Source organism: Teleopsis dalmanni, chromosome X (genome assembly GCF_002237135.1).
Source record: "Teleopsis dalmanni isolate 2A chromosome X, ASM223713v2, whole genome shotgun sequence".
In the NCBI taxonomy this organism is placed as follows: Eukaryota; Metazoa; Arthropoda; class Insecta; order Diptera; family Diopsidae; genus Teleopsis; species Teleopsis dalmanni.
In genome coordinates this window covers 68,414,293-68,430,512 of record NC_051848.1, presented here as the reverse complement: position 1 = coordinate 68,430,512, position 16,220 = coordinate 68,414,293, and the positions used below count along the sequence as shown (strand labels likewise).

At 31.9% G+C, this 16,220-nt stretch overlaps 1 long non-coding RNA gene across 1 annotated transcript; it reads left to right on the top strand.

Moving 5' to 3' along the window:
* The first annotated feature begins 10,290 nt into the window (after positions 1-10,290).
* LOC119689998 lies at positions 10,291-14,092 on the top strand. Its single transcript, XR_005253530.1, has 4 exons — positions 10,291-11,382; positions 11,442-11,478; positions 12,468-12,787; positions 12,878-14,092. It is a non-coding gene; the product is annotated as an uncharacterized LOC119689998 (long non-coding RNA).
* Positions 14,093-16,220: the final 2,128 nt, after the last annotated feature.

The window sequence follows — 16,220 nt, the reverse complement described above, 5'->3', positions numbered from 1 at the left end:
GCATCTTTTTTAATAATAGTTCCATTCCAAATGTACTCATTCATATATTTACCTAATAAAGCTGGTATGAAGTACTCTGAGTTGGCAATTAACTTACTTTCCAACTGAAGCCTACGGAAGGAGTTTTTTAGGCTCACAATGATGTGTGGCAACAATCGGAACCATTTTTTGCCTGTCTTCATAGCTTCAGAAATTGTATTCCTCCACAGGAATACAATAGAACTGAGAATAATTTTTCAGATTTTATTTCAGATTTTTGCACTAAATAACTCCGTATTATCACTAAAGATCATTTCTTACAAATTGTTTTTTATCTTTAGAAACAACCACCAATCACTCGATTCTACAGGGTTAGGCGATTAAAGTGTTACCAACTATAAACACTGGTATATCTGTCAAACTGATATTGCCAACGACGTGAAATGCATATGAACGTCAGCTCTTTATTTTGTTTTCCATCATAAGCATATGTGTCTAAATTTTATAGAACAAAAGTTATTCGCAATGAAACTCAAAAGTAATAGTCTGATTGCGTTATATTTGGCTGGAAATCATAACCAGCCATAGTTCGAGAGCTCAAACAGCACAAAGTGGTGCATGTTTCGTACCATAAATTGTTATAATGGTACACATAGCATCACGAATTGTCCAATGCTATGGTGGTAGACGAAAAAAAACAGCAAAATCACCTGAATTGGTGCGGATAGTGACGGCTCGATTTGAATGAAATCCACGTCGTAGTGGTAAGTAATCAAATGGCCAAAGAACTGAAAATATGCCAGCAACAAAAATTTAGACTCGAAAGAGAAAAGGAGTTGTTACTCTTGCACGAACGTACCGAATTTCCAAACATTGTTTCCTCTGTCCTCATGGAACAGTTCATTAACTCTTAGGTATAATGATCGTGTTTATTTAATTGAACACACTGATGAAAATTTACGAATGGCCAGCTGGAGTAACTTTCCATCTCAAGTAATGGCATGAACGATCTCCAATCGTTTTCATCGAACCTGGGTTCAAAGTCAATGTGATTTGTTATCACGTTATTACAAGACTCGGTACCATCTCATAAAACTCGCATGAACCAAGAATGGTTAAAAAATGACAATGGTTTTCGAATTCGCTAGATATAAATCCGATAGACTATTATATTTAGGCCATTTTGGAGAGCAAGTTGAGGACTAAAAAATATATCAGTATAGAAAAAAGCCATTGTGCAGGAATATGCCAAAAAACCGAAAGATCAGATTCGAGAAATATGCAACTCATTTTATAATCGTTTGAAGGCCATAGTCAAGGTAAAAGGTGGCCACATCGACCTAGAGTGAATGGATTTAGAATTTTTGATTATTGATGTTTCTAATTTGAATCAGTAAAAAATAATTTTACTCAAAAAAGATATGGTCGCTTGAATAGGTAACACATTTAATCGTCTAACCCTGTAGATCCGCGGAATATGGTAAATGATATGATAAATTTCTTCGATTCCTGTGAGCAGAATGAAATTGTTCATTTTTTAGAACTATATATTGACATCCATAATGGTCTAGATAAGTTTTTTTTACCAAGAAGAATAAATAGAGAGAGAGAGACAAATGGGAGACGAATCAAGTAACTGACAGAAAGATAGCACAAGTTATTAGATAAAAATGTAGAATAAAAATATGTTTGAGATACTAAGAAGGTCATCTTTGCTTGTCAGCAAATAAAAACGGGATTACTTTCTGAACAACTCTTAACTTGGTATTGTCCTGTGCAAATGATATCAAGTCATATCAAAGGCTCTATCTACACCATGCGATTCTCGGATAAACTTCTAATCTACAACAATTAGGCAAATTTTTATATTGGTGGCATTCACTAATATTAATAATGTTGACATTAATAGAATTGTAAAATACGAATTAATTAAGAATTAATGAAACTAAAATTAACTTAAATTAACTAAAATTAAATTATATACGCATATATTTATTTCAACAGGCCTCTAACCAATTCAGTGATTTGATTTGGCCCGCGATCTTATCGGGTCTGGACAGCCTTGATCTACACGATTACGTATGACCTAGTATTCTTGAAAATTCTTCGAGTTTATTTTATAATTAAATTCATTTACTAATAAAACTATTTTTCTTTATTTTTAACTGTGTATCTAACACATATTTCTAATATACGCACTGATGAAATAATTTCATGGATTAAACTCTTCTGCAAAAGTTACCTAAACTTTAGGCGTAGGTGTATGTCATCAAAGTCTATAGTCACTGGTCATTAATAGTGATTTAGCCTAGAGCAATGTTAAAAGTATTGCTCCTTAAACGTCTTAAATGGAGTGCTCTAATTCCTTGTAAGTGGACACATGTAATGTGATAAAATTAAAGATGAAACTTTTAATTCGTTTCCTTAATAACTTAACATGTCTGCTTATAACCTACGAGTTTGCTTCCATACATATTGTAGATACATTAGTATTTCAATTAATATATAGACAGCTGTACTATTGTTCGTATTCAAGTAGACTGGGTGAGCATTTAAGGACTATGGTGTGAAAAGCTTCAAAGAGGATATATAAAAAAATTTAATGTGAACCAAATTTCATGGAACAGGACCACGTTTCGCTTGATTCATACTCAATTAACATAATTTTTAATTTACATTTTTGTACTGCTGCATTGCACAAAACACAGCCCATTTCGTCGGAAGGCGTTTAGTTTAGGTAGCTGGGCCTTAAGTATTTCGGATTACTTAACTTGAAGAGTGTGGGAAAATTGTGTAATTAGGTGTGTACGAGTCAACATTGCGTGACTACAAATTCTACTTGGTTTATTATTATAGCCGAAAGCATTTTCAGCGTTTTTATATAAATCAAATTCATTGCCAAGTTTAGCCCCAATGTTTATTTTGCTTTTCTCTATGAATTATTTATAAATATAATTATTTTAAAATATTATACAGCAAATGGACACATTTGCACCGCACTCAACCACTTTAAACAATTTGTTGGCTGTTATTATTAAGTATGTGAACATTGCGTGTTTCACATTCGATGCAAAACTATTCCAGAAAACACACACCGGAAAACATTTCAGTGTTGTGATGGAATCCTTTGTAGAATTTTGTTTCAGTTTAAATTCCTATTATTGATTGCATATATGCAAATATCGCCTAAAGCATTTCTTTGTTAAACCAACAACAATTATTTTATGGATAGCGAAGATGATATAACAAATTCTGGAACTAAGTCTAAGAATGGACCCTTAAATAATATCAATCTTTACAAATTTATGGATTATTTTTAATATATACATATATAAATATATATAATTGTAAATGTATAGAACCATAGTTGTCCTGGTTAATTTTTTTGCATATATACACTAATACCCTGACTCATATCCTCCCAATGATACCCTGATTGGGATCGAAATCGAATAAGATTTCTTCACATATTTAATTTCCGAAAATATTTTGTTTTTTCAACACTTGCTGATGGAGAATTACCTTTTCACAGAACCTTATTCTAAATTAACTTTTCTCTCAATGGCATTCTTCTTAATCCACTAAAACCTCACTTATTAGAAAACTATGAGGATTCTGAAAGTATATAAAGCCTAGTCTTTAAGAATAACCGCTTTCTTTTAAAAACAACAATTTTTTTTTAAATACCTATCAGCTTTCTATAACAGCATACACATATTCTAGACTAAAAAGCTCTTTCTCTAATTATGGTAAACAACTTTACTTCTATAGTCTGTGTTACGGTTTGATATTCTTGTATATTCTTATATATTTTCCTGTATAATTTCGATACTATATTTTCGATTTTCCATATAGGTCGAATATTTTCCAAATTCTTTAAATAAATAAAATTTAGGCTCTCTTTTTCTTTTTCGACAGCTGCTCTACACATTCATCAAACTAATCCTTATTTTAAACTCTTTTTAATTAATAATTCCCATAACTCGGTCCCAATTGTCTTCTATTTGCATATAATGATTGATCTTTGCAAGCGGTAAGCGTTGACTTTATTAAACCAGCTTTCACAAGGAGTTTAATCGATCTACGATGCTCAATTTTTACTGTTACTTAAAAGCACACTGACCCGTCAACTTCCAATGGCTTTAAGAGAGAATGAACTACGAGGGCTGCTATATATATTTCTGGCTATAACATATATATGCTATATGCTATATATATTTCTGAAAAAAAATTACGCTTTGTTCTTATAAAAGACCAAATTTTTAAATGGCGTCTTAAGTTTTAGTTGTATGACTGACATATAGATGGTGTTTCGCCAATTTTTTTTAAATCTCTAATTGAATTTTTCTTCTTTAATTCTTTATAAACGAAAACTCATAATACTAGATGAATTGATAATTACGTGACTCCAGAACAAGTGGCAACGCTGTAAAAGTTTAGACTACATCAGATGTTTGGTTACCTTTCTGCAAATAATTGAAATAGTGCACCTGTATGATTTTTAATAAATTGAAAAAAATTGAATATCGTTCAGTAATAAAATTCCTCCATTTGAAAGAAATTAATACCTATGCAATCAAATTAGAAATTGATTAACGACCATCGCTAACAATAAAGAAATATTGGAAAGCTGAAATTAAACGTGGTCGTACAGATGTTTTTGATGAAGAACGACCGGGTCGTCTAAAAGAGCGCACAAGTGAAAAAAACATTGAAAAATTGCACGACACCGTGTGAAATGATCCTAAAACTAAATTGTGTGAGAAAGCAGAGATGACAAATATATCATGTGAACGTGTTTCAAATATTTTACATGAATATTTGGATATGAAAAAGCTTTCGGTAAGATGGTAATGGGTGCCGCGTTTACTTACAATTGATCAAAAACAACAAGGACTTCGTTATTCAAAACATTGTTTGGAAATGTGTATACATTATATACCATAGATGACTAGCTGACTGTGTGCGTCAATTGTGGAGTAGAGACAATTGATGAAACATGGATCCATTACTTCACACATAAGGGAAAACCGCAAGCCAGAGAATGAGTAGACCCCAGAGGTAGTTCTCTCAAATGACCACGAACTCATGAATCAATTGAAAAAGTTTTGGTAGGAATATTTTTCGTAAACTATTTGGAAAAACAATAACATCAGACTACTATTGTATATTATTGGATCGATTGAGAGTGAAAAGTGAGAAAAGACGATAAAATTTTTCAAAGAAAAAATGTTGTATTTATAGGATAACGCACCCGCGCACATGTCAATGAAAACTATAGCAAAATTAAATGAATTACAGTACGAATCGCTTTCCCACTTATCGTATTCTCCAGGCTTGGCTCCCAATCACCTTTTCCCAAAACTGAGAAGATGACTTCAGGGGAAAGAGATTTGCATTAAATAATACAGTGGAATGGAAAACAGATGTATATTTTGGAGGACTTGATAAATCGTATTATCTAACAGGTATTCAAATGTTGTAAGGTCGTTGGACTCGGTGTGTATATAGAGTAAGTGAAAAAATTAATATATCCTAATATATATAAATAAAAAGGAAAGAAATGTTTACAAATTTAAACTGGTAAACAAATTTTCAAAATATTCTTAATCAAAAACAACACAAGGCTAAGGAACAAAAACAAAGAACTATTTATAAAATATGTTTTTCCTACTATAGATGGTTGAGATTACCAGCTCTTAACAATGTTCAAAATGTAGAATATTTAATATATGCTTTGTCAGAAAAGTTTCCATTAAAATAAAATATTAAATAAAAAACAACATGAAACAAAGCAACTGAACGGAACAAGCTCTGCGAGTGGAATGGCAGGCAGCCTTTGAGTTTTTAGACATTAGCCGGCAAGTAAAATTTCTTCTGTGACGCTCACGAGTAAATTATAAAGTTTTTGTGGTATTTTTGCGTTTTTAAGTGCTTTTGAACCTGACTGTACCGCAACAGTGGATGCGGTTGCAACTGTAAGTGGCAATGTTCACCTAAAAAAGATTGAAAATTTGTGAATGTTTTGATTTCAGAAAAAACAGTTCGCTACTTTACAGCTCTTGGCAGTAGAGTTTTTCGGTTTATTGCATAAATGTTGTTGCTTTGCTGGCAAAAAGTTTTCGAAATGTTCCACACCATCGAAAAAGCTTTGAAGACTTTATTAAAATCCCAACAAAAACAAAATGACTTTTTTTGTTTTACAAAGGACATGTCTCTGTGTGCTCATACATATTATTGAACTATTTATTCAAGTTGGATCAATTCAAGTGTACCAAAGTAATAAATTAATTTTAATTAAAATTCAAATATTATGTATATAAGGACGTGTGCGAGTTCTAGTAAATTTAGGTAAATTAAAGTAAATTGAAAGTAAAGTAAATTAAATATTTATTTATGTAAATATTTATTTTTTTATTGCACTTATTTATTATTTTTGGTTAAAAGTTTTTAAATTTATTTATTTATTTGGCAGGACCCGAGTTCGATTCCTGGTACTTGCAGTGTCAAAAAATAATTATTTACAAATAATTAAATACACGAATTATTTCCAAGACCACTGATGATGAGTATTTGACAATACTCGAAACAGCTGTATGGTCAGCCAAAAATTCAATTAATTAAAATAATATAAAAAATAAATTTTTGTTGTTGTATTTCACTACTGTTCGAAAAAACCTCTTTATTTATTTATTAAATATCTTTTAAAATGTTCCCAACAGTAACACCTAATTTACCTAATGTTTATCTAATTTACCCTACTTGAAATTCTGGTAAATACCAACATTTAGAGCCATACCGACATAATTTACTTTTTCCCTCCATTTACCATCAATTTACTCAAACTTGCAGATGGCCTAAAAATTGCTACGTTTAAATGCTAGATTAAGTCAGGGCGATAAGAAAATGGATCAATAAGGAGTTTTATGTTTTTTGAGAAAAACATTTTGGATCTGCAGTAATACTTCGCCTGAGGAATAAATCAAACAAATTTCAAAACTTGGACGATATTTATATAGAGAACTATACAAAAATAAAAACTGATTTGCAAGTTTTTATTGTATTCACAAGTCTTTTTAAAAAGCAGAAACATTTAAAGAAGTGAACTCACTACTACTTTAAAGCAATTTTGTTTTCTATGGCAAGAAATTTATGTCCAATGGAATTAGGTAGGTAGGTAGATAAGTTGGAGTGGTGGTCTTGTGCCAAAGAAAGTCCACTTCAGCTCAAATAATGGCCTGTTATGTTACCACAAAAATTGGTGTTTGTTCATGCATAGACTAAAAGATCAGAAAACGACCAACGCCACAAGGCAACGACTTCCCCATTAGGTTAAGGTGAACCAACTAGACAGTTCTATAAACTTGACCAAGTTCATTTAAATATTCTCCTAGCTAAAGATGGTCATTTACACATTAGATGGAGCACAGTTTCCTCTTCATTCTCAGAGCAACAACCACGATAAAAGTTATTATAGGTTAGACATAGTTTCATAGCATGCCTCCATATTATGCAATGACCCGTCTGCACCGATACCGTAGTACTGAGCAAGATCCGCCTTAGTTGAATTAACTGACGACAAAAATCATTAAAGGGCAATCCCAGTCTCATAGCATGCTTCATGCCTTCCTATTACGCAGTGTCCCGTCAGCACAGATACCGTAGTGCTGAGCAGGTTCCGTCTATGGTCTGCTAAAAATTCAATAAATTAAAAATATATAAAAACTTTGTTATTGCAATTCACTACTATTCGAAACCTCTCTATTATATACAATATTTTCTTTTAAATAAAATAGTCACTGTCCTCATAACTGACGTCAAAATTAAGTTTAATATTTTTTTATACATTTTTTCACTTTAAATTTTAAATCAAAGTGAAATGCATTTTTAAACCAAATTTTTTACATCGATTTTTTGCCGAGTCACATAGCCAAAGTCAAAGTACAAAACTTGGAATACAAAAAAAAAACGCTTGTAACCAAAGCATTTACAATAACAAGTAATAACGAAGTTCCTTATAAACAACTCTTTTGGTTGGGAAACTTTCCGTAATGACAACAAAATTGACAGTCTCCTTCCTTATTTTGTTAATATTTTTTGAATTGAAGAAGATGGACTTGGATGTACTCATAATAGAAAAACACTTGACTAGATTTCTTTAATGCTTGTTGCAGATGCAGTCTTATATATTCATATCAACAAATTATTACATATGTGTACATCAGTTGGTTGGTTAAAGAGAATTAAATATGAGTAGAAAAGCTGAATTCTTTTCAAAAAAAAATATTTGGATTTTAATAACATAGGACGTCATCTGGTTAGTTCAAGGTTTGCCATTAAACATTGTGAATCATTTAATAGCCTTTTAATGTTTTATAAAAATTTACTTAACAAAATGGTAACGATTTTTCGCATAGAATCTCTAACAGTGAGGGAGGGACTTTCTTTTCACTTGGTGGATGTGCTAACAATCATAATTGTCACATATAGGGCAAGTATCCATTTCATATTGGACTGTGCTCAATATTTGACACTTGTAGCGTAAAATTATAAAAAGATAATAAAAACTATTAAATATTACTAAAACCCACTGATTATGGTTATATACTACTAATAGTCTCTAAAATCCAGTCTTGTAACCAAATTATTAAAGATTACTTCATAGTTAAATTGGAAAAATTAGTTACAGTCGGAGAAAATAGATTAACTAAAGGTCATCTTGATAATGGAGTACTATGATTTGTCTAAAGCACCCAAACTTCAGCTTAAAAAAGTACATCTATCCAATCGCTTGTCCAGAATATGAAACAATATGCCAGTTACATCAAAGTCCTGATAAAGAAAAAGCGCAGATATCAGAATAGATTTCCGAATGACAAATTAAATCAATATATTTTGATAGAAAGCTGCAAGTAAAAATTAAGGCATTTGAAAATAATCCATTAAACAGCTTTTAGATTGGTCTAATCGCCGATAAAAAACCACGTCTGCAATTTGTTAGAAGAAGCTAAGAGGGATATTAAATTAAATCATAAGAGCTATCGCAGAATAAGTTAATATATTTACTAAATACCTACCAAAAACGATTATTCGAAATAAGGTATCCAATGCAATATCAATAAATATAGTTTGATATAAATAGAAAGGAATACAACTCCCGTCACATCTGAGGAAATGGTGAATAAAATACTGCAAATGAAGTTGAAGAAGATACCAGTTTTTGGTTTAATAACGACCAAACCCGGTTACTAAAAAACTCTAATGTTTATCGATTATCAAATAAATTTCTAAAAGTAATTATGATATTTAATGTTGAAAAACCACCTAACATCATTCTCTGCCGATATTATTTTGAACACTCTTTAGCAAAAAATATTCCAAGTGCATGAAAGAATAAAATCATACGGGCAATGAAACTATGTTTTCACTTCCATGACTTAAAACAGAATGAAATTTGCATCGATGCCGACAAAGATCCGAATGCATACGAAAACAAAACGAGCAAGACTGATGAAAGTAAAGTTTCTTACGGAAGTAGTCTTAAGTGTGCATTCTTTTCCTTCATTCCATTACGTTCCCAGGGGAACATTGGGCCATAGTGGTTACAGTTGTACCTAACGAAGAGATTCTGTTTAAACGTGAGTTTCCCACCTCTAAATCCGTTGTGCGTGCTGCCGAAGCAGATGGATTCACCGTATAAGTACGCGTACCACTTAGAGACTGTAATTCCGTCGAGTTTTGACTCATGTTTTATTTCCAGAAAATAGTTAAAGGGAACAAAGCCCTGACGATGGGTTACAAGCGCAATATCAGTCCTTTAAGCTTTGCACGTAGTGACAGATCACTTTTAAATAGGCAGCACTTAATCTGGAGAACAGACGCCTTTTGCAGCCGCTCATTATGAGTTATATATAACCGCAGCAACTTCAAAAGATTGAGCAATTAATGAAGATTAACTTGCGCCGTGTGAAATGCGTAGTAGTTTATTGATTAGCGACACTGCTAATCCTTAATCCTTAACTCGACCCTTGATCTCAGAACCTTCTGCTTGATGTCTGAGTGGCTGTTTGATGGAAGCGTTTTTTACTCTTTTGGAAAGTCTCTTTTTGAATCTTTTAATTTATTATTTCTGGATAAATTTTTGTATAATATAATTTCGTTCAATATATAATTTATTTTTTTAATTTGTGATTTAGGGAACTATACCTATTTTCACACTCCGTCACAATTTTAACAAAGCAAGCTATACATAATTTTGAGAAGTTCAATTATTACAAGCAAATTATTTTTCATTTTTTTTTTAAACTTAAACAATTCATTTCAAAACTGCTTAAACCGAAAGTCAAAATTTAAATTTAAAAAATTTTTTATTTTTTTGGATTAACAAAATTTATTTAGAAATATGTTTTGATGAAATCAATAGATTTCGTGAATTTCTTAAATCAAAAGAGAAAAACTTCTTTCAATATAAATTTAAGTAAATCTTAATAGCGGCTTCAGCATGGATATGTACAGGGCAGCTTTAGACGCTGTTTACGCTGTGGCGCTTATCATATATATATATCTGGAGAAACCGATGGAAAGCCCGTTTGCATTTGCTGGTGTCACGATGGGGTTAATCCATAGCATAATTTGTGCAATAAAATCATTTCACCATAATGATGATGATGAAGACGAAGAGGTCTCTGTTATCGTTAAGATCTCTGAAGCCATGTGTCAGTTATTACCAATGTCATGCTCAAATATCCACTTTTACTTGAAATCGGATATACTGCGTCCATATGCTTATGCACATACATATACCTTGTTAGTATTTTTCTGCGCTGTTTTTGCTATTGTTTACGAAGAAGACTACGAAAATAGTCCCATTGATTACTTAAGAAGTATGACTGTAATATTTAATTGTGCATCCATGGGTTTCGTGGGATATGTTGAAAGTAAGTACATGTATATCGACATAGCTCTCATGGTACTTTTAACTAATATTGTGCGTAAAATTCTAAAAATGTGTGGATATACTTGCACTCGGCAATTTAGCATTGTCCTCGCACTTTGTCGACTAAGCGTTGCAATATTCTTGTCAAAATATTATTACAAAGACAAAGTATAATGTGCATTTAAAAAATCTTTTAACACCACAGAAGAAGTTCTCTTTAACTCGGTCTGATCAAGAAAACTCATACAAAATGGTAAAAGTTATAGAAAGTATTAAAGGCTATAGGTACTATAAATAGTAACAGAGTTTAAACGAACTCGTGTGATCGAATTTCCGATGGACTTTGAAAAGACCTTAAAAAAGAGAACGAATTAGAAAACCACAATTGTTTACTGTACTTTGAAAACTGTGAATATGGGTGTACGATTTCGATAATATAAACATGTATATATGTGGACTATAACTAGGTAATTAGTGATAGTCAATTATAAATCGATTAAATATAAAATATTTTTTGTTATTTCAGAATGAGAACGATTCGTCTATTGAAACTAATGGTACCTGTAAGTAGAGCATTACTTTTATAAAAATTCTTGTTATATAGTAGTTATCTTATTCACAAATTTCAACATTTTCATTGACACTACAATTAGTGTCCAGTTTTAGTCTCCTTCAAAAACTTACTCCACTGATCTCGACTAAAAACTAAAGTCATTCATTTTGGCGTCACCTTAAGCGTCTCGATTTATGCCAGCCGATATGGTCTACTTAGCTGCCACTTATAAAATCAAATAAGGTAACTCACTTTGACCCATGCTTTCAACTCTTCCAAGCTTTATTGTTGTGATTATATTTGCTTCTAGCTGAACCGCATACAATTGGTGGTTGTAGCGTCTCAGGGTGCGCTCTTCTTTACATATGGGATGATATTGGAAGTAGCCAGTGATATTTCAACGTATAGAGTTATACGTACTTGCTAAATAGGAGAGCATATTTTATACGAAACATTCATTAATTTTTTAACTCTATAATTTTTAAAGTCTATAGCAACTCCATTTCATTGCCATGCATATTATAACTATAAATATTATTACGCCTTTAAATCTGATTTTTGACATCTCCTTAATGGGGTGCTTGATGTAATATCAGACAATCTAATAAAAAATTCTGCATTTAATCAGCTCCTCTGATATACTATCGATTTCGAGGTCTTGTTGAATTTAAGTCAATCGATGCCGTTTGAAATCTTCTGTAGTGGCTCACTTCTTTTGGTAGTGAAAAGTCTATTTTTTTCTGTAAACTGCCCATAATAAATTGTTGAAGTGAAGTTTTATTTACAACAAATGTTTAAATTCAGTTCTGCTAACATTAAAAATATCATAGGTCCAAAATTATTATAAAATCTAAAGCGATTTAGTCATAGGATTAGTAACTCACTTTAATATTTTCAGGGAAAAGTATTTATCAATGTACTTATTTAAATTGAATATTTTTCGGCAATTAATTTTACAATAAAAGTGTCAAGATTTAAAATATATAAATTTTTTTATAGGACTATGGATTAAACTAAAAACATCTGTTGAACTATTACTGCAAGAAAATGGTTTATGTTTCTTTATCGATAAAAATACAATAAATGTCTTCTGTGTCAATTCAAAACAATCTTCCTACAATTGAAGGGTATTTCATCAGATCAGATTTTAACGTTTTTAAACACTTTGGTACAATTTCATTCCTTGAATCTCAAGACCTGCATGAATTTATGTGAATTACTAATAAACTTCAAATAAATTCGAAAAAAGTCGTATTTGAGAAAATATTTAAAATCCCGGAACCTACAATAGCAAAGAAGTTTTTATAATTAATCTGGAAGTAAGTAATAAATGAAAGCATTTACAACTTTTATACTTATATGTAAGTACTAAATATTATTTTAATAAGTTATATTTATCTTATTCATAGATACACATTGGATATGTGAGGAACTGTATTGCGTATTCATAACTGACATATATCGCTATGATCAACCTAAACATAATAATGAAAAAACTGGAATCTCCCTTACACAATGGATTAACCCCAGCGTGACACACAAGCAAACAGGATCTCTCTATAACAATGGATTAACCCCAGCGTGACACAACAGCAAACAGGATCTCCCTTAAACAGTGGATTAACTCCAGTACGAAACACCAGCAAACATGATCTCCCTAAAACAATTAAACCCAGCGTGAAACACCAGCAAACAGGATCTCTCTTAAATAATAAATTTACTCCAGCACGAAACACCAGCAAACATGATCTCCCTAAAACAATTAAACCCAGCGTGAAACACCAGCAAACAGGATCTCTCTTAAATAATAAATTTACTCCAGCACGAAACACCAGCAAACAGGATCTCTATTATAAATGGATGAACCCCAGCGTAAAACACCAGTAAACATGATCTCCCTAAAGCAATGGATTAACCCCAGCATGAAACACCAGCAAACAACTCCATCATGAAACACCAGCAAACAGGATCTTCCTTATACAATGGATTAACCCCAGCGTGAAACACCAGCAAACATGATCTCCCTTATACAATGGATTAACCCCAGCGTGAAACACCAGCAAACAGGATCTTCCTTATACAATGGATTAACCCCAGCGTGAAACACCAGCAAACAGAATATTCATTATAAATGGATTAACCCCAGCGTGAAATACCAGCAAACATGATCTCCCTAAAATAATGGATTAAACCCAGCGTGAAACACCAGCAAACAGGATCTCTCTTAAATTATAAATTAACTCCAGCACGAAACAGCAGCAAACAGGATCTCCCTTATACAATGGATTAATCCCAGCGTGAAACACCAGCAAACAGTATATTCGTTATAAATAGATTAACCCCAGCGTGAAACACCAGCAAACATGATCTTCCTAAAACAATGGATTAAACCCAGCGTGAAACACCAGCAAACAGGATCTCTCTTAAATAATAAATTAACTCCAGCACGAAACAGCAGCAAACAGGATCTCCCTTATACAATGGATTAACCCCAGCGTGAAACACCAGCAAATGCGCAAAGTAGTCCAGAACAATAAGCCGTGCGTTAAAGAAAACAACTTAAAACAAACTATAAACCAACGAATATATTTTTATTTAAATAATTTTTTAACTTAAATAAACATAATTTGCAGTATAAAGCTAAAATGTTGGTTAATTGTGATGGACACAGAGTATCATCTTCTGCCAAGAAGCATTGTTTTGTTATAATTGACTTGCAGAGAACATTCACAACACTTTTTCAGAGCTAATATTTAAGAGGAATATAACATATTTTTAACCTAAGATCTTTATTAAGGACGTCCACCAAGCGTAAGAGTAGCTTTAGTAAAATACTTTAGACTAGAGAAACCTGGCCGATTGTAGGTTTTGCAATTGAGCTTAAGAGAGTGGCCAATTTCGAAAAATTAATACCTCTAGTGATCTATCAAAAATCTCAAGAAATCTTACCCAGGAAAAATCACGTTCTCGATAGATTATCGTAAAATTCAGAGCCATTTTCCAATTATATTGTGTATTCTGGTAGTCTCAGAAACTCATTTTAAAGACACTGAGTATTCTTTCATGAACTCTGCACTCAATCCTCTACCTAAGATTAGCCTTCATCCGCAAGTTAATTTCCTTGAAATTCTTAAAGTTTTACCCAGCTTGTCTACATTCTAATTTATATTCTGGCTGGAAAAAGCTAGTATTAAGACTCTACTTCTCGAAAAGATCATGATTGCACTAATATTTTTTTTTAAGTTCAATTCTGAAATAAAGTGTCCATTTTTCTTGTTAGCAAAAGTTTCTGTTTGAATGAAAGTAAACAAATCCTATTCCTTATTTTATCTTTTAACCAACCACTTGGATGTCAGAGTCTCGTTCGAATATTTTAAATCCTATTTCCGTTTTGTCTCTCAGCAGCACTTTTTACTAGGTTTGATATATCGTTAGTCGTCGCCTCCTTTTCGTCTGGCTTTCCTAAGTCTGCTTTATTGAAGTCCGAGTGCAATAAATGGATTTCTGCTTTTTATATGTAGTTTTATCAGCATAATGTGGATAATGACAAAGGAACCGATGGGGAGTATGTGCGCATGCAGAACTGTAGATTTCACTGTTCTATGTATCTGTTCCACTTTAGTAATATTACATTGTTGTACATTGACGAAAAAAATGTTATTTTTATGTTACTATGTTTCCTTACAATAATAGTTTAAATAAATTTTAACAGATCATAATGTATGATATCATTCTGATTCTAACAAAAGCCTTACAACTATGAATATTCAACCTTAGCGGCAATTTGGTGGTTTGGGTTGGATTATTTCACATTACCAGTAACAATTCGATGCAAAAATTTAAGATGTGCATTTCAATATCCTTCAACTTTACATAGTATGGGACGCAATTTCCTTGTTTTTGAATAAATATCAATGATTTTACGTAATTAAAAATATCTGCTCGGGATATATCTAAACAATCTGCAATTATTATTTCTTGTTTTTGGTATAAGATATATGTATTATAAATATCTGATATATGTCAATTAGGTAATATGGAGCTATTTGCTAACAAACGCCGGTTATTAAGTTACACTATGAAGATCATTTCACTATTTAAAATGGAACCATATATAGCTATTACTATATTTTCACATCTTACAACTGAGATCATGACCTAAGAAAGCACAAAGAAAATAATATTGTCATTAGTTAAAATAGATAATTTAGTTTTACTATTACCTGGTTTATAATACAGACCACATATATTGGTATTGAACCATTTTATAGCCGCAGTTCCTACTCTCTAAAGACGGGAAGCTTAATGTCTTCTTATAACCGTTATACTATCAGCACCAATCTTCAATTGGTAAAGATTAATCTGGACAACCTTTTCCAATTGTGTGATTGCAATGTTCTTTTAAAACGACCGTCATTATTCACAATCGATCTTATTATTTATAGCTATGGTTGCTTGTGCTTCGTTTGGTTGAGGTTGAGTCTCGGAATGATTTTACCATTTTTTATTTGAAATATTGTAAATATAAAACAAATTAACAAAAAAATTAACATTTTAAGTCCAACCAGGCTTGAGGAAGTGACGGACTATAATTGTAGATATGGTATGTGTATTCCTTATTAAGACTGATAAAAACTTTTTAATTAATGAAATTATCTGAAAGTCTCTCCAGAAGTAGTAGCAGAAGTAGCAGCGAGTCTGATCCAGCCTTAAAAATTGTAGTTGTGAATCAAGTAATGGCTGGACATAGTT